At 43.3% G+C, this 19,244-nt stretch overlaps 1 protein-coding gene across 1 annotated transcript in view; it reads right to left on the bottom strand.

Annotated features, from left to right (window-relative positions):
- Window positions 1-19,244, bottom strand: part of LOC145354185 (interferon-induced protein with tetratricopeptide repeats 5-like) — a 33,577-nt gene that overhangs the window by 1,249 nt on the left and 13,084 nt on the right. The window lies entirely within an intron of this gene.

Below are 19,244 nucleotides of genomic sequence, written 5' to 3'. Positions count from 1 at the left end.
TACCCTCCAGTGTCAGGAGATGGTTGTAGATCTCCTTTGATTCACCTGACGAAGAGGGAAACCTTGAAAGCTTGTGAGTCGATTATCAAATAAATCGTTTGGACTAAAACCTGGTGTTGTCAGACTTTTTACTGTGTTTACGCCAGTCCAACGCCAGCATACCCACATCATCAATATTTCACACCAGACTGAATTAAATGTTCTAATTTTTGCTTCATATCCTCCAAGTCAATGTTTTCTTTCTGTGGCGCCCACGTGAATTGCCATTGAAGCCAATCGAGCTTCATTTTCAACAAATCCTTTTCTTGGTCACTGCAAGAGAAAAAAAAACATCATCATCATCATCCATGTCAGACTAAGTGCAACAGGCTCTTCTCCCTCAATCCATTTTCTTTAGCTAAATGACTGTTACTGACTCCTGGACTCGTTGGCTATGCACCCTTTAGTCGAGGAATGATGGTCTCTGCACGTAAAGCTCCAAAAGGAAATTGATTTCAACTTTCTGTTGAAAAGCAGGATTGTGAGGGTCTTTGCTGCCTGGATCGGTTTTTTTTTCATTTTGGTCCTGTACAACTGACCTATTTGTCCATACGATGTAAGAAGGTGGAGTGTGGGCTAATTTCCAATTTTAATTTGTGCCCTTTGCCATTCAGTTCAAACTACAACCACTGTCCTTTTGCATCAATTTACATCAGTTTTCTTACCCGCTACAGTCATTTTCACTTTCAACAGTCATTTACCTTCTCTTACCCATTTTAACTGGAATTCCTAATCTAAATCCCAAAATACAATCCCTATAACATTGAGCCAGGGACTTCGGTTCGACTCCCAGCGTGGATCGCTGCATGTTCTCTCCGTGTCTGCGTGGGTTTCCTCCAGGTGCTCAGGCTTCCTCCCACAGTCCAAAAGACTGTTTAGATACATTGGCCATGATAAATTCTCCCTCAGTGTACCCGAACAGGAACTGGAATGGGGATTTTCACAGTAACTTCATTGCAGTGTTAATGAAAGCCTACTTATGATACTAACAAATTAACTTTTAACATTTACTCTCTGTCCAACACAGTTCATGCTGTGCTCTCCTTTTTAACTTTACACTTCTGATTACTTTCAGCAATGCATACATAAGTGCAGAAAATCACCATTTCACATTCTTAAACCCTAACCAGATTACCTTGGACTGGGAATTATTTGTTTCCTTTCACAGATTGCAAAAGAGCAGAGGGCATTGACGCCAATATAAGATCTGATCTTGTACATCCATCGAGATCAAATGGCAACTTTTTGATTTGGATTTGAATTTGAATGATGAATCATTACAAAAAAAATAAATAAATCTGTTTCCTGATCATCACTAATCTTGGCTCAGCATCACACCTTCTCGCTGTCAATGAATAATTCCAGCTTTACACATTTTATCAATGTTTTGCAATTGCATGCTAATTTCTTTCCGAAAACCAGCTCTTCACTCAAGAGCCTGCACACAAATAGTGGTAGGGGATGGGGAAATGGCTGAGGTCTTGAATAACTTTTTTGTTTCGGTCTTCACGGAGGAGGACATGAATAATTTGCCGGGTGTTAGCGATGGAAAGATGGTAGGACTGGAGGGTCTCAATGACATTACTGTTACTAGAGAGGTGGTGCTCGACAGACTGGAGGCACTGATTGTGGACAAGTCCCCAGGACCGGATGGAATGCACCCGAGGGTTCTGAAAGAAATGGCGGAGGTGATAGTGGATGCCTTGGTTATTTTCCAAACGTCGCTGGATTCCGGGGAAGTGCCAGAAGATTAGAAAACGGCTAATGTTATGCCGTTGTTTAAGAAGGGTGGCAGGCAAAAGGCAGGGAATTATAGGCCGGTTAGTTTAACATCTGTTGTAGGTAAAATGTTAGAATCCGTCATCAAGGAGGAAATAGCGAGGCATCTTGAGGGGAATTGCTTGATAGAGCAGACGCAGCACGGTTTCGTTAAGGGGAAGTCGTGTCTGACGAATTTATTGGAGTTCTGTGAGGATGTGTCTAGGGCGGTGGATAGAGGAGAGCCGGTGGATGTGGTCTTTCTTGATTTTCAGAAGGCATTTGACAAGGTACCTCACAAGAGGTTATTGCAGAAGGTCAGGGGGCATGGAGTTGGGGGTAGGGTGTTGGCGTGGATAGAGGATTGGTTGTCAAATAGGAGGCAGAAAGTGGGGGTTAATGGATGCTATTCGGATTGGCGGTTGGTGACTAGTGGAGTGCCCCAGGGGTCGGTGCTGGGGCCTCAGCTATTTACCATTTATATAGATGATCTGGAGGAGGGAACCGAGTGTAGGGTGTCGAAATTGCTGATGACACCAAGATTGGTGGAACGGCAAATTGTGCGGAGGGTGTGGAGAGTCTGCAGAAGGATCTAGATAGGCTGGGCGAATGGGCCAGGAACTGGCAAATGGAATTTAATTTTGGTAAGTGCGAGGTGGTCCACTTTGGTAGGAATAATGGTAGGAAGGACTATTACTTACGGGGTGATAAACTGCAGCAGGCGACGGTGCAGAGGGACCTCGGGGTCCTTGTGCATGAGTCGCAAAAACCCAGCCTGCGGGTGCAGCAGGTGGTCAGGAAGGCTAATGGGATGCTGGCCTTCATAGCGAGGGGGATTGAATATAAAAGTAGGGAGGTCTTGCTGCAGCTGTATAGGGCACTGGTGAGGCCGCAGCTGGAGTACTGTGTGCAGTTTTGGTCGCCGTACTTACACAAGGATATTTTGGCCTTGGAGGGAGTGCAGAGGAGGTTTACTAGGCTGATGCTAGAGTTGAGGGGGTTGAGCTATGAGGAGAGGCTGAATAAACTAGGCTTGTACTTGTTAGAGTTTAGAAGAATGAGGGGAGATCTCATTGAGACATATAAGATGATGAATGGGATGGATAGGATAGAGGTGGAGAGACTCTTCCCGCTCAGAAAGGACAGTAGGACTAGAGGGCACAGCCTCAAGATAAAGGGGGGGGGAGGTTTTAGAACGGAGTTGAGGAGGAACTTCTTCACTCAAAGGGTGGTGGATCTCTGGAATTCTCTGCCCGTTGAAGTGGTGGAGGCTGCCTCGCTAAATATTTTTAAGACGCGGGTTGATGGGTTTTTGATAAGAGAGGGGATTAAGGGTTATGGGGAGAGGGCGGGAATGTGGAACTGAGCCACGACAGATCAGCCATGATCTTATTGAATGGCGGGGCAGGCTCGAAGGGCTAGATGGCCTACTCCTGCTCCTATTTCTTATGTTCTTATCGTGCTGATCAGATGGAAGATGGTTTGGATTCCTGTTTCAGCTTCTGCTCCACTTGCAATGGTGAGTTAGTCGCCAAGAGTGTTTGGTTTGTTGTTTCTCAGCTTTCTTTTGTAATTGTCCTGTGGTGAATGTGAATCGGAACCTAACCGAGGAAATAAAACTGAAAAACAACACTTTCCTCCAGGAAGCAGTCCTGTACGCTCAGTGACCACTGTGTATTCAAACAGAAGTCCATGGAGCCAGTGGGAAATGCCCATGAGGAAAATATCTCAAACAGCCCAAAACCCTTTGGTCTCAATTTGCCCTCCTCCGACACACTTATACCATGTGCTTCAAAGCACATGGAGAAAATCTGCTGGAACAATGACCTGAGAGAGGAGGTCCTGTGACCAGAATCAACATTTTGAAATGCCTTTCTGGACAACATTCTCTTTGCTTTGGGCAGTCAAGAAAAAGAAGTCTGCAAATTGATAAGCAACACCATCTTCTCCCTTCTTTCTCTGATACATTTTGGAATCCTGCACAGAGCTAGAGATGTTCAATTGAAATGAACCTCAGCCATCAGAGCACCATCCTTAGTAAAAGCAAATATGTTTTAAAAGCGTCTGTCTCCAGAAATTTCAGTGTGTCTTTACAAATTGTAGATTTCCTGCTGTGATAGTGGAGTCGGACACTTTAGGAACTTTCAAGTGGTTATTGGATAGGCACTTGGAACACACCAGAATGATGGGGAGTGGGATAGCTTGACCTTGGGTTAGGACATAGCTCGGCACAACATCGAGGGCCGAAGGGCCTGTACTGTACTGTACTGTTCCATGTTTCTATGTTCTAAATCAGCCTTATCCCCATTGGAGTTCCAAGACCAGTGTGAAAATATCTGCCTTGCCCATGAACATCAGCAATGGACTCTAACAGTGAATTCTCTCTCTTTTATTTGCCTTTTATCATTGAATCTTAATTTGGCCAAAAGATAACCTCCTCTATTTTATAATTTTGCCTCCTTGTGATTGTGTTGCAAAGGTGCAGACACAGGTTTATCTTTCCAAGTATCTTTATACTTCACTTGGGTGGGTTTTTAGCAGAATGAAAATGAACTGCCTTTGTGTTTATATTAAGAAAGCCAGTCAGGTTGAATTCAGTGCAATCACCATGTAACTCATTAAGTGCAGACATTGAATTAACATCTACGTCCTTATAAATTAGCGAAAGTGACTCTGTTTTAATCAAACAAGGAGTGGAGAGAAAGGCTGAGTCATGGCACATGTGCTCACCTGGTGAGTGAACTTTGGTGTGACATTGGTGCATTTCCCCATAACATCATCCCATTCATTCTTGATGCATATGGCTCCCATTCTCTCTGCTCAGTGTGCTGGGAAAGTTTGTCAATGCATTACATGCTCTCCGCTGCTCCTCAATGATTAACTTTTCCATCAACAGTCTGGGGTCACTCAGCGACTTGGAAACAACTTTCCAATGAATTCTTTATTGCAGCAGCGTAAACCTCCCAAACCCGTGGACTCTTTCATCTTCAAATTCCTCTTTAGTGCCTGAAAACGTGAGGTCATATCAATTTTGACCCATGTTAACCAATTTTCTACCCTTTAGTCTTCCCCCTTCTGTGTTTTCCCCCTCCCTGAGGGCATGATGGTCTTTAGAAAGCAGAATTTCCTGTGGCGGACTGTCCCGCCTGCTGTGTGTTGGCCATTGAGGGATGCCGAGGAGCTGCTGAAGATATCTACTGAACTTGCTGCATCCAATAGATATCAAATGCTGCAAATACTCAGTAGCTCAGGCAGCACCTGTGGGCAGAGATATCGAGTTAACATTGTAAGGCAGAATTTTGCATTTTGGAAACTACAAGTAGAAATATCGGCCGGAATTCTCCCTTCCCGCCTGTCACTGGAGTTCTAATGGGCCGGGGACGGGGGAGGCGGCGGTGGACCATGTCAAGGTGTATTGAAGTCGGGTGGAAATCTCTGGTTTTCATGCAAGCACGGCTGAAGAATCCCTCCTATCGTTGGCAGCATAGGTCAGGAGCAGCTGAGTGTCAGCACGGAGTTTGAGCATAGTTGGTATTGAGACTGGTTCAGAGATGTGTTCTTATTTCATTAGAAACCATAGAAAGAAGATACAGTTCTCCTCGGAGGCAGAAATTGTTTCTCGGTCAGTGCGAGGAGTTGAAATTTCTGTCCACTTCTTCTGGACTGGACATCCATTTGAAAGTATGAAAGGAGTAGAGTTTCAGTGATATGTACTTTATTTTCATTAAGTCATAAGTTTTTAACTTTCCTGAGTAAGCTGACAAGTCTTTGATTGTGTTATAGTTTAAACGTGTCCCTACTCAATGAATTTTGCTACTATTTCTGAATCTGGTATCTGTGTGTTTTCCTGATTGATGCCCCACTGAATGTGGTTAAAAACACCATTTGGAATTCATTAGTTAAACTGTACACAAGTGAAGGAAATCAAGTCCAAAATTATCAAAATGTTCTTTTCAAATTTACAGAACTTACTCCTAGAAATAGACATATCAAAGCTGAAGAAAGATTGGGAAAAACGATAGTCGGACCATGTGAAGGCAAGGGAAATATACAAGTAGGAAGTAAATTTGACAAAACTTTCCAGTCCGGGACAAGAGCAGCAAATGCCCCGATACAGACATCAATATACCAGAAAGTGAGCTGATGGAGGGATCCTGAATATAATGTACCGTGTTCCCCACAAAAAAGTTGGCATAGCTAGAACATATCTGGAATGCCAATGAATTATTCAGTTACAAAACTGGTTGTCGTTAAGCCGGCTAGAGTTAAGCTAGCTAGATTTCTTGATTTAACAAGAAAGGAGCTATTTTTGTACTAAAACTCGCTCAGGAACTTAACAAGGCTCCTAAGACAGCAACTTCCAAACCCATGACAGTTACCATCAAGAAAGACAAGGGACAGCAGACACGTGGGAACACCACCATCGGGAATATAAGAACATAAGAACTAGGAGTGGGAGTAGGCCATCTGGCCCCTCCAGCCTGCTCCCCCATTCAATAAGATCATGGCTGATCTTTCTGTGGACTCAGCTCCACTTGCCCACCCACTCACCATAACCCTTAATTCCTTTACTGTTCAAAAATGTATCTATCCTTGCCTTAAAAACATTCAATGAGATAGCCTTATCTGCTTCACTGGGCAGGGGAGTCCACAACCCTTCTGTGTGAAGAAGTTCCTCCTCGACTCAGTCCTAAATCTGCTCCCCCTTATTTTGAGGCCCCCAAGCTCTAATTTCACCTGCCTGTGGAAACAACTTCCCTGCTCTATTTTATCTATTCCCTTCATAATCTTATATGCTTCTATAAGATCTCCCCTCATTCTTAATTCCAATGAGTACAGCCCTAGTCAACTCGATCTCTTCTCATAAGCCAACCCTCTCAACTCCGGAGTCAACCTAGTGAATCTCCTCTGCATTCCCTCTGCTGCCATATATCCGTTCTGAAGTAAAGAGACCAAAACTGTACTTAGTACTCCAGGTGTGGCCTCACCAGCACCTTATACAGCTGCAACACAACCTCGCTGTTTTTAAACTCCATCCTTTTGGCAAACAACTCCTTGTGATTCTTGCTCAAGGACACCCAGGTCCCTCTGCACAGCAGCATGCTGCAATTTTTTTATCATTTAAGTAATAGTCCATTTTGCTGTTATTCCTACCAAAATGGATGACCTCACATTTACCAACATCATGCTCCATCTGCCAGACCCTTGCCCACTCACTTAGACTGTCTACATCCCTTTGCAGACTTTCAGCATTCTCTGCGCACTTTGCTCTGCCACTGATCTTAGTGTCATCTGTGATTTTTGACTCACTACACTTGGTCCCCAACTCCAAATCATCTATATAAATCGTAAACAATTGTGGTCCCAACACTGATCCCTGAGGCACACCACTAGTCCCCTGATTGCCAACCAGAAAAGCACTCATTTACCCCCACTCTTTGCTTTCTATTAGTTAACCAATCCTCAATCCATGCTAATACATTACCTGTAACACCATGCACATTCATCTTACATAGCTGTCTTTGGTACGACACCTTACTCAAATGCCTTCTGGAAATCCAGATATACCACATCCACAGGTTCCGCATTATCCACTGCACATGTAATGTTCTCAAAGAATTCCACCAAATGAGCCAAACATAACCTTCTCTTCATGGTGGGGAAGTTCCCCACCAAACCATTCACCATCCTGACTTGGACATATAGAGCTGTTCCTTGACTGTCACTGGATCAAAATCCTGGAACTTGCTACCGAACAGCATTCTGGGTCGACCTCCTCAACACGGACTGAAACGGTTCAAGAAGACCACTCACCATCACCACCTCAAGGGCAATTAGGGATGGGCAATAATTGCTGGCCAGCCAGTGATGCTCACAATTTATGAATGAATAAAAGAAATTCTGAAATTGTTAAATAAAAAAGTTTTATGTGGTGAAGTTCTCACTCATGCAGAAACATCTACATTTTCCACATGCACAAAACTAAATAGAACATTGACTATGAGATATTAAAACTTGACCAAGTGAATGAAAATGATAAAGTCAGAGAATTTATTCATGGATTGTCCAACTGCTTGTTCTCAGTTATAGAGTTACTTTTCATGGCGGCTGCAGGTAGATTTGGTTTGTCATTGATGTAGTTGCTCTGCAGGCATGGTTGCTTTATTCTCTTGAAGACAGTGGAATTGAGTTGGAATCCTCTTTTAAGAAGTCACGTGCAGCAATATGGTCTTCTGCTGGGTTTCCAAGCTGCAAACAGGGCTTGGTGTTGTTGAGTAAGGATTGAAACAGACAAAGTGGAAGGCAGTTGCCCCTGCTGTTCATGTGGCTGTTTCTGTTTGCTCAAACCCGGTACATTTTTGTATTGAAGACCTGGGTTATATACGTGGTCCTTGCTCTGGAGGGAATACAGCGAATGTTTACCAAGCTGCTTCTTGGGATGGCAGGTTTGTCATATGAGGAGACATTAAGTCAGTTAAGATTATATTCACTGGAGCTTAGAAGAGTGAGGGGGATCTCATAGAAACTTATAAAAATCTAACAGGATTAAACAGGGTAGATTCAAAAAGAATGTTCCTGATGGTGGAGGAGTCTAGAACTAGGTTCGTAGTTTGAGGGTAAGGAGTAAACCTTTAAGAACTGAGGTGAGGAGAAATTTCTTCACCCAGAGAGTGATGAATGTGTGGAATTCACTCCCACAGAATGCAGTTGAGGCCAAAATGTTGCATGCTTTCAGGAAGAAATTAGATATCATTCTTGGGGTTAAAGAGATCAAGGGCTATGAGGGGGGAGGGGGGGGGTGTGGGAGGAAGGGAGTATCAGGATATTGAGTTTGATGATCAAAATGAATGGCAGAGCAGGCTCAAAGAGCTGAATGGCCTACTCCTGCTTCTAGTTTCTATGTTTCTCATACTCTCTGGTCTCAGTCTGAGGCTTATCTAAGCTATTGTCTCTGAGAAATTTGTATTCTTTGTGTCTTCAAAAAGTGGGTTCTGGCCTTGACAAATGCAACTTAATAACTAATGCAGAGTAGTGTCTTTTGTTTTGGACAAAATGTTCTTTCCGAAGACTTCAATATATATAAATATATAAGAACATAAGAAGTAGGAGTAGGCCATCTAGACCTTCGAGCCTGCCCCGCCATTCAGTAAGATCATGGCTGATCTGAAGTGGATCAGTGCCACTTTCCGATCCTGGTTTAAATACTGCCATAGCAGGTAATGGAATTTGAATTCAATAAAAACAAAAGACATGGAATTAAGAATCCACTAATAACCATGAAGCCATTGTCAGAAAAGCCCTTCTGGTTCACTGATTCCCTTAAGGGAAGGAAATCTGCCACCTTTACCTGGTCAGATCGACATGTGGTCGATGGTTGACTGTCAACTGCCCTCCAACTGGGGATGGGTAATAAATGCTGGCCAGCCCCTGATGCCCATGTCCCATGGATAAATTATTTTTTTAATGGCTTGTCCAATCTACAATCCATGGGCCAGGTTGGGGCATCCCCAAAACATTCAAATTGGCCTCTGTTCAAAATGTTGGTCAGCGATAGAAACATAGACACAGGAACCTGCTCCGCCATTCATTATGATCATGGCTGATCGTCATACTCAATATCCTGATTTTACCCCCCCCCCCCCGCCCTTTCCTCCAAAATCCTTGATTCCTTTAGCCTCAAGAGCTATATGTAATTTCTTCTTGAAATCAGAAAGTATTTTGGCCTCAACTACACCCTGTGGCAGTGGATTCACACATTCACCACCCTCTGGGTGAAGAAATTTCTCCTCACCTCACTTCTAAAAGGGTTTACCTTTATCATCAAACTATGGCTCTTCGTTCTAGACTCTCCCAGCACTGGGGACATTCTTTCTGACCTGTCTAGCCCTTCTGGAATTTTATCAGTTTCCACGAGATCCCCTCTCACTTGTCCAAATTTCAGTGAATATAATCCTAACCAATTTAGTTCCTCCTCGTATGACAGCCCTGCCATCCCAGGAATCAGCCTGGCAAAACTTTTCTGTACTCCCTCTATAGCAAGGACATCCTTCCTTAGATAAGGACACAAAGACTGCACACAATACTCCAGGTGTGGCCTGACCAACAATCTATGCAATTGCAGTAAAACATTTCTATTCCTGCACTGAAATCCTCTTGTTATAAAGGCCAACATACCATTTGCCTTCTTGACTGCCTGCTGGACTTGCATGTTCACTGTCAGTGACTGATACACAAGGCCACCAAGGTCTTGTTGAGTATCCACCTCCCTCAATTTACATCCATTTAAGTAATAATCTGTCTTCCTATTATTGCTACCAAAGTGGATAACCTCACGTTTATTGACATAATACTGAATCGGCCATGCACATGCCCACACGTGCACCCTACCCAAATCACACTGAAGCATCTCTGCATCCTCCTCACAGCTAACGCTCCCATCCAACTGTAAATTTGGAGATAATACATTCAGCTCTCTCTTCCAAATCATTAATATATAATGTGAACAATTGGGGTCACATGTCAATGATGTGGAAGATCCCTGGGGGGTTGCTCCTCCAATCACAGGTCGTTCCTTTCCTGCGGTGGCTGCTAAGTGAGCCTATCAGCACCAAGTGTGCAAGAAAAACAGGCTGTGATTGGAATAGAAGCAAACACCAGCTTTGCTTAATATGTTGAGGGGAAAAAGAGGTTTTAGGAATGATAGGTGGGGAAGGAAAGGCCACCGGGGTCATGGTGTAATGAGAAACTCCAGGAGCCACGCGGAGGGAAGGAGAAGGAGAAACTGCTTAGCGGATGGGAAGGAGGGAAGTAGAGACTGCAGAGGTCACGGAAAAGGAGAGACAGCAGGGAGTCACAGGCAGGCGGGAGAAACAGCAGGATCCTGGCACTGAAATGCTGGCTGGAAGACCAGGGAGAGACATGTGCCGAGTCCAGCATCTGGGTAGAGGAATTAGCTGGCTTCAGAGCATGAGAGAGAATGGGCACGATCTTGAGCCCACTCTCTCTGTCTATGGGAATGCGGGCGCCAGCTGAAAATGTGAAGAATTTGGAAAAACATCATTCTCGCTGGTAAGATTGTGTTTTCCGATCTTGAACAAACTGTGTCAGCGAAGTGATGTGCGACACGCCAGGGAATATTATGGCAATGGTGGCAGAATGAGGCCCTTAATTGCCATTTAATTGGCCCACATACAATATGCCCTTGACAAAATTCAGGTTCAGCTTGATCGATGGAAAGTAATATTCATACCAGACAATGACCATCTTCAAAAAGAGAACCATCTGTTCTGAACGTTCAATGGCATCATTGAACCCATCACCATGAATGTGCTAACCAGAAACCTAACTGCCCCAGCAAATAAATATTTGGGTGAAATCTAAGGACGCTGTCCCCATGGGGTGGCATGTAAAACATGACAGGTGGCTAGTCCACCACCTCCTTGCCACCCCCAAGCTGTTCCCCATAATATGGGATGTGAGATAGGTGCCCACCAGGCCATCCAGCTTTTGACCTGCTGAGGCTGTTAAATGGTCAATTAAATGAGAATTGAGGGCCTCATTCTGCATTCATTGCCACAACATGCCAGGCAGCACAGAGTGCAGATATGAATGGGATGACTGCTTTATCGTTCGATGCAGGAGAGAGAGAGATGGGTACCTCCTTGGGAGAGGTGGTGGTGGGGGTCGGGGGGTGGGGTTGGTGGATGTGACCTGTAAAACATCAGGGGCACACCCATCAAGATGATAACCCCCTTTGTCCTTCCCTCCCTGCCCCCAGAAGATCACCACCACCACCCGCCACCTCCCCATTCACTTCCTGACTAAACCACCTGGTCTCACCACACTCCAGGATACAGATTGACTGGCAGCTCCTGAGGTTGGGCTTCCTTCCGCTGGAAGGGAGTTGGCACCGTCAGCTGGTTAATGTCAGCCGCAGAGCAACGAGACCTCCATAAAATCCAGACCTCTTTGAATGCAAGAGCAGGTCAGAGGATGGGCATTCTGTGCCAAGGAATTCAAGGATCCCCCATCTATGAGGCACTGGCCAGGAGTGTGGTGGAACTTCCTTGGATGACTGCAGCTCCCACAGCTCTCTAGAAGCTCAAACCTCCTCATTGCACTATATTAAAGATCCAGTTCCTCCAGTCCCAGCACAGAATGTCCCATCTACAAGATGCATTGCAGCAACTCACCAAAGCTCCTTCAACAGCATCTTCTAAACTCACAATCTCTACCACCGAGAATGTAAGGGCAATAGGTGCAAGAAAACACCACTTGCAAGTCTGCCTCCAAATCATACATCATCCTGACTTGGAACTATATCATTTTTACTGGCCCAAATTCCCAAAAACTTTACCCCGCTGCCCACCTTGACTCATAGCATTCTTGGAGTGTAGAGGGTGGGAAAGATGGTGGGGAGGGGTGAACTGCGCCAGATAGAATAGCATTTCTAGAGACAGGTCGCCAATACTGATGGCCACATGCCAAAAAAAAACAAATGTTTTAGCTAACGGAGTAAAGCGGAAAAAGAGTTTAGAAGGAGAGATAGAGAAAATACTCACTGAATGCTGCAGGATCATTGAAGACCACAGCGAGCTGGGTCAGTGGATGGGACCTCAGTGGGCGGTGCGGTGTCAGTACGGTGGGTTCATGATGGCTTTCTGCTTTCAGTTCAAACTACTGCACCTTTTCTTTACCCCAGTCAATGTGAGCTTCCATCTCCCTCACGCTCAGTCTCAATCTCAGCAAGTATTTTTCTCTCTTTTTTACCCATTTTACACTGTAATTCTGCTGTCACGTTCCAAACTACGTTCACCGCTGTCCATCCCAGTTCATGTTGTTAACCCCCCGCTTCGATATAGATATCAGATTGCTTTAGCTTTAATGAATGCATGCACTGAAAATAATCATTTTACATCCGTAAACCCTGTCTAGATTACCGCAGAACACAGAGTCAATCTTCCCTCGTGCTCCATCTATAGTTACCTGAAGACTGAATATGATTGTACAATTCAGATTGATCTTTGTATATTTGACAAAGTCCAAATGGAAATTAATTTTAATTCTGATTTGAATTATTAACCAATATCAAGTTAAAAAATATCGTCCCATTGTTTTATGCTTTCCAACAATCAGCGGCCTTGGTAAGCAAAATATCCTCTCACAGTGAATAAATAATTCCTGGTCTGTGTTTCAACTGCATTGTAAAAGTGTGCTAGTTTCTGAAAACAAGCTCTGTATTCAGTAATCTACACATCGGTGTCAATACTGAAACAATTCCGATGAGCTTTACCTCATAATGTTGATCAGATGGGGATTGGGTCGAGTTCCTGTCTCAGCTTCACCTTTGTTTGAAATGATGAGTTGATCGAGGGCAGCATTGGGTTTGTTATGCCCTTTAGCTCATTAATTGATCCAGTCGTGAATTGCTTGAGATCGTTTCCTAAATGTGAATCGAAACTAAAGTGATTCAATTAAAAACAAAATAGATTTTCTATCCAGGAAAGAAAATGAAACTGTAAACCATTCTCCCCATTCACAAAAGCACGATGCCATTTTTGTTTGAGATGGATCTTCATGGAACTACTTCCAAACAAAGTGAGGTATTAAAGAGTTAATGTGCACTGTAGAGGGCAAGATGAACAATTGGGTTTGCAAGAACGGCAGAGAAGCAGCTCATGGGATCAAACTGTCAAAACAGATTAACTACAGGCTCCAACTTGCTGAGCCTGGCTGGGAGTGCAAGTTTAGCTGAGTATGTGATGATGATCTCTTTTGCATTAACAAATGGCGTATCCCAAAGCCATTATGCTTATGTTCTGATGGGTGAGTGTTGTAAGTAGTAAATGCAGATTTTAATAGGATGTTCTTTCTTATGCAGAAATTTCTGTAACTGTTCATTTTTGATTGAAGTGGGTGATGTGTGCTTAAGTCTAGACATTTTTGATTGAATCAGAAGATGTGTGTTTATGTCTTATTTGAAATCACATCTACCTAATGGGATTGTAAACTGTATAAAAGGGGTCAGCCTTGTTGTTTCGTGTGCTTTTTAGTAACTGACTTCCAGCACTGAGTGGAGGTTAAGTGGTAGAGGTTAGCCAGCCTACATATGTAGGACAAATAAAGACTTTGATTCTGACAATGGTTGGTCTTTGCCTTTGTATCAAGGATGGAAGAGTCTTGCGAGAAACAAACTTAACAATTGGCACTGCGAGCAGAGTTCCAACAAAGACCAATTTGTAGTGTTAAATAAAAGATTACGGCTCAAATGCCTCTACCTCATCTGTCAGTCACATCCTGTGATCTTTTGAACACACTTACACAATTTACTTCAATGGAGAGCACTGGGTGTGGATCAGAGCAATGCCGTGTGACACCCATCTCACTCATGCTTGAGGTGGTCCGCTCCATTCTCTCCTCCATTATGCTCCATGTGTTTGGAAAGTTCATAAATCGCATTGTACATTCTCTGCTGCTCCTCAGGGATTAGCTTTCTCATCAATAGCTCCAGTCCCTTTTAAAAGTTTAAACTTTATTTATTAGTCACAAGTAAGGCTTACATTAACACTGCAATGAAGTTACTGTGAAATTCCCCTTAGTCGTCACATTCCAGTGCCTGTTTGGGTCAATGCATCTAACCGGTACGTCTTTCAGACGGTGGGAGGGAACCGGAGCACCTGTAGGAAACCCACTCAGACACAGGAAAGAATATTGCAAACTCCACATACAATTTGACATAATCCTTACAGCTGATGCTAAAAAAGTTGTCTCTTTATAAGAACATAAGAAATAGGAGCAGGAGTAGGCCATCTAGCCCCTCGAGCCTGCCCCGCCATTCAATAAGATCATGGCTGATCTGTCGTGTCTCAGTTCCACATTCCCGCCCTCTCCCCATAACCCTTAATCCCCTCTCTTATCAAAAACCCATCAACCCGCGTCTTAAAAATATTTAGCGAGGTAGCCTCCACCACTTCAACGGGCAGAGAATTCCAGAGATTCACCACCCTTTGACTGAAGAAGTTCTTCCTCAACTCCGTTATAAACCGCCCCCCCCCCCCTTTATCTTGAGGCTGTGCCCCCTAGTCCTACTGTCCTTTCTGAGCGGGAAGAGTCTCTCCACCTCTATCCTATCCATCCCATTCATCATCTTATACGTCTCAATGAGATCTCCCCTCATTCTTCTAAACTCTAACGAGTACAAGCCTAGTTTATTCAGCCTTTCCTCATAGCTCAACCCCCTCAACTCCGGTATCAGCCTAGTAAACCTCCTCTGCACTCCCTCCAAGGCCAAAAAATCCTTGCGTAAGTACGGCGCCCAAAACTGCACACAGTACTCCAGCTGCGGCCTCACCAATGCCCTATACAGCCGCAGCAAGACCTCCCTACTTTTATACTGGGAAATGTCTTTTATCCACTTTTGGATAAAGTCAAGAGTGAGATTGAGCACGTTTTACCGTAAGATCGTGAGGAATAGGAACAGGATTGGGCAACTCAGTCTGTCAAACCTGCTGTTCCATTTCATAAACTGATCCAACCAAACCCACTAAGTCCGTTTTCCTGCCTTTCCTTCATAACCCTTGATTCTGATTTAAAAACCTATCAATCTTTGAAAATGTTCAAGGACTCGATATCCACAGCTTCCTGGAGTAAAAAATTCCAAAGATTTACCACTCTTTGAGAGAAGAAATTCCTCCTCAAATCCACCTTAAATCAGCACCCGCTTATTGTCAAAGTTGGGAGGTAGGAAATTAGAATTGGGTATTTGTAAAATTGTATGTTAAAAGGTTTTTCTGTGCTTAGAAATTTAAAGTACAAGTACACTGAGAGCCCAAACTGAAACGTCAGTATTGAAAGGCCAAGCATTAGTTTTCAGCAAAACAACCAGCTTTTGAATTTAGCCAATCAATTTGAATTAGGCACTTTGAAATTTAATAGGTTTTTGATATCTATCTGATTTTTTGACAACCTACGACCAATCCTATTGTGGGAAATATTAATAAGTCATCATGGGTATAAAAGAAAGGGGCAGTGACACAAAGAGGAGAGAACAACTGCCAGAGCTATCAGCTCTCAGGTCTTGAAAGAAAGATACTCTCTGGCTGTCTTTGCTTCATCTGTATCTCAGAGAAAGCAGCAGTTAGATAGCAAAGGTGCCAAAGAAGGAAGAAGTTCCAGACAGAAGAATCGACAGAGAAGGCCCAGAATATTCCAGAAGACACAAAACCTGGTTATAATTCAGAGAGTGACTAAACTCTATTTTTGTCAGTGAGTGGGAGTTGTATTTATGAGAGCAGCGTACAATTAGAATCTTGTTTTATTTGGGAATCGTTAATAGTTAGAAGGGATTTATTCGGTTTGTTAATACTTTAGTTACATGATCCCTGATGCAGAATGGTAGCAGGTCCTCCCATGACCAGCCACCTCTGGTCTGGCTCTGCCCCTCAGTAACCCCCCACCCCCTTGTGCACTGCCCCCTTGGCACAGCCTGATGGGCAGTACCAGGGTGCCAGGCTGGCACTACTCCAGTGACACCCTTCCACTGCCCTGATCTTCCCTGGGCACCTCAATGGTCTCAGGTTCTACCGACAAGGCCACCATGACAGGTTCACATCACTGGCGACCAGCTGTGATTCTCCTTGCAAGTTCATATAGAGAAGTGAGCCTGGATGATGATGTCGCAGGGTCATTAAATCTATGTAAAACAGCTTTTAAATATATTTCAATAAATTAGTCTGCCTCATTCCGGAAATGGACAGGAGGCTGATTGCGCCAGATATCCGATGCCGATAAAATTGCGAGAAATTGATTTCTTGACTCTCTTGTGATCTTACCAGCTCACCCCACCCATCAGCTGGTGGGGTACAATGATAGGATCACCCCCCAAACTGTTTTAATTTTTCTCATATGACGTTCCCTCCATAGTCAGGAGCATCATGGTAAACCTCTTCTGTACTGTCTCCAATGATAATGTAGATTTCCTCAAATTAGGGGACCAAAACTGTAAACAACACTCTAAACATGGCATCACAAATATCTTCTACAGTTGTAGCAACATCAATGGACTTCAACGCGGATAAATGTGTAGTCGTCCATTTTGGCAGAACCAACGGGATGAACGAGTACACTATCAAGGGCAGAAGTCTGAGTAGTGTTGAAGAGCAGAAGGATCTTGGGGTCCGGGTCCACAGGACTCTTAAATCGGCCTCGCAGGTGGAGGAGGTGGTCAAGAAGGCGTATGGTGTACTGGCCTTCATTCATCGAGGGATTGAGTTTAGGAGTCGGGAGGTAATGCTGCAACTTTATAAGACCCTTGTCAGGCCTCATTTAGAGTATTGTGCGCAGTTCTGATCACCTCACTATAGGAAAGATGTAGAAGCTATTGAGAGGGTACAGAGGAGATTTACAAGGATGTTGCCTGGACTGGGAGGCATGCCTTATGAAGTTAGGTTGAGGGAGCTGGGACTCTTTTCCCTGGAGAGACGAAGGTTGAGAGGCGACCTGATAGAAGTTTACAAAATGTTGAGAGGAATAGATAGGGTGGACTCTCAGAGGCTATTTCCCCGGGTTGAAATGGTTGCTACAAGAGGACACAGATTTAAGGTGCAGGGAGGGAAGTTCAGAAGTGATGTTAGGGGTAAGTTTTTCACTCAGAGGGTGGTGAGTGAATGGAATCGGCTGCCGTCAGTGGTGGTGGAGGCAAACTCGCTGGGGTCTTTTAAAAGACTTCTGGATGAGTATATGGGGTTTAATGAGATTGAGGATTATAGATAGGTCTGTAGGTTGGTAGGTGTTGATGTGATCGGCGTAACTCGTGGGCCGAAGGGCCTGTTTGTGCTGTAGTGTTCTATGTTCTAACATCACTTGTATACTTCAACCCCCCTGAGGTAAAAGCCAGGGTTCTGTTTGCCTTCCTGTTATGTATTGAAAGTGGTTGTATTTCTTCCAGCATAACATCACGTGATCTTTAGTTTTCTGGACAAAAAGATGAAATATTCACTGAATTCTTCTTCCAATATCATGCATATATTATATATATATATATCCAATTTTTTAAAAAAGAGGCAAAATACTTAGATTGCTCTTCATTATCTCAGTGAGACAAACTTTAGCTGGTTTTACAAAATGATGATAGCTTGAGAATTTTGTCCTGAGTTAAAGCACACTAATCTCAATTGGCTAATTTGTTCCTCATATTACAATATATTGTGTAAAATAGGAGAAATGTTACAGTAAATGTCTTAAAAGATCACAACCACAGAATGTCAACACCTCTTCTATTCTAGTTTAGTGTGGTGCAGTTATAAATCTCTGGATTCCAAAAATACCACTTGTATTAACATATTATGAAGGACTGAGGAGTTTAATTAATAGCCTGTATAGAAAAGTTATTTATGTTGCACTCATTAAATACAAATTCCAATACTGTTTTTCCTTGCATGTTAACTGCGCCCATGTAATTTCTTGCTTACAATTAGTAGAATTGATATATTTGAATTGTAATATCAGATACATTACAATTGTTTGTAGCATAATTTTGAGGTAACTGGGCTCATTAACCTACATCCACGGTATCCAATCTGCTTATTCATTTCCTTCAAATGACTACTGTTCTACCCAGCAGGATATTTCATAACTTCTATCTTGGGCAAAAAGACTTCCTCATGCGCAAATATGTAGGTGAAATAAACTGTTTTAATGACAAAATCAGAGAGATTCATGGGCTTTTGTGGCTCTTCCATCTTGGATTTGAATGAGCAACATCTTTTTAATAAAGCTGCATCATGTTTAACTACAACCCACTTCATTTCATTCCTTTTGTGCTGACCATTGGTCCATTTGTAATAATCTCAATTACTATGCTAGCTTCTTTAGGTTTCATGAACAAGGGCTGCCAAGTCCCTTTTGAGCTATAGCTTTCTGCAGTTGCTTCTCATTTTAAATAATAACCACCTTCAAATTCTTTCTTCCAAAATGAACACTCTCACATTTTCCCCCATTGAATTCCATTTGCCAATTTTCTGTCCTCTCTCATAACCTGTCAATATCTTTCTGTAAAATATTTATATCCTCCTTACAATCTGCCTTCTCACCCACCTTTGTATCATTGGCAAATTTGGCAACAGTATATTATGTTCCTTTCTCCAAATCATGAACATGGACTGTGAAGAGCTGTGGTCCCGGCACTGATCAATATGGTACTCCACTGGTTACTGCCCTCCAACCTGAGAAAGATCCTCTTACCATTACTGACTGTTCCCTGTTATTTAGCCAATCCTTTATCCATGCCAGAGTATTGCCTCCAATAGCATGAGCTTCTATCTTGTGTAGGATCCTTTTTTTGTGGCACCTTATCAAATGAAAATCCAAATATACAACATCAACTGGTTCCCCTCTATCTACACTGGTTGTTACCTCCTCAAAGAACTCTACTAAATTTGTCAGACATG

The sequence above is a fragment of the Carcharhinus amblyrhynchos genome, chromosome 17 (assembly GCF_965287045.1).
Source record: "Carcharhinus amblyrhynchos chromosome 17, sCarAmb.v2.hapA, whole genome shotgun sequence".
In the NCBI taxonomy this organism is placed as follows: domain Eukaryota; kingdom Metazoa; phylum Chordata; class Chondrichthyes; order Carcharhiniformes; family Carcharhinidae; genus Carcharhinus; species Carcharhinus amblyrhynchos.
This window is presented reverse-complemented; position numbering and strand designations above follow the sequence as displayed.